Genomic DNA, 935 nt, shown 5'->3' on the forward strand with positions numbered 1-935 from the left:
TTGGTACCAGGAATTGAATTCGGGTCCTTGTGCTTGCAAGGCAGCCAGTGGAACCACTGAGCTAAATCCCCAGCCCTACCATGTTGTTTTTATCACAGTGGTTTTGTAGTACACTTTCAAGTTGGCGATTGTGACACCCACTGTCATGTCTCTGTTGCCTAGAATGGCTTTTGCTATTCTAGGTCTCTCCTGGTTCCAAGTGGATTTTTGGGTTATTTTCTCTAGTTACGTAAAATATACTGTTGGAATTTCAATTGGGATTGCAATGAATCTGTATAGCAGTTTTGGTAGTATGGGCATTTTCACTATGTTGATTCTTCCTACCCAGGAGCAGGGGAAATCTCATCTTCTTTTTTAAAAATGCATTTTCTGCATTGAGGAATGTAAATAACATATGGTAGGTAGCTTTGTTACTAATATTAAGACATCTTTAAGAAATGACTACTTTTCAGAGATGTCTTCTAGGCATAGTTTGCTTTTGCCCTTCGAGTCTGCTTGAGAAGTCTATCTCTTCCATTTATTAGAAATGCTAAAGCCTGTTTGGCCTAACACCTAGTTCTTTGGTACTGGACTATGGTGTTGTTGTTGTTGTTATTATTGTTTTTTTTAATATGAAGTGCTTCACAAATTTGCATGTCATCCTTGTGCAGGGGCCACGCTAATCTTCTCTGTATCTTTCCAATTTTAGTACATGTACTGCCGAAGCGAGCATGACTGTGGTATTGTTTATGACTCCCCCACACCCAACAATCTAAGTATTGACATATAAGGGAGATCAACTGATCACAACAATTATGTCACCTTGGCTAAAGTATTATAATCCATAATAATAATAGCATCAAACACAGACTTGAAAATGACAAACTATAATAACCAATAATCTGCCACCTTTAACCATAGTAGAAGATTTATAGCTATATAACAAAATCTAAGAA

The 935-nt window shown here is 37.3% G+C and overlaps 1 non-coding gene across 1 annotated transcript; it reads right to left on the reverse strand.

Moving 5' to 3' along the window:
* Positions 1-605: 605 nt before the first annotated feature.
* LOC117283874 lies at positions 606-712 on the reverse strand. The gene has a single exon (XR_004514909.1). It is a non-coding gene; the product is annotated as a U6 spliceosomal RNA (small nuclear RNA).
* Positions 713-935: the final 223 nt, after the last annotated feature.

This window comes from Fukomys damarensis, unplaced genomic scaffold (assembly GCF_012274545.1).
Source record: "Fukomys damarensis isolate Sample0158 unplaced genomic scaffold, DMR_v1.0_HiC HiC_scaffold_31, whole genome shotgun sequence".
Lineage (NCBI taxonomy): Eukaryota > Metazoa > Chordata > Mammalia > Rodentia > Bathyergidae > Fukomys > Fukomys damarensis.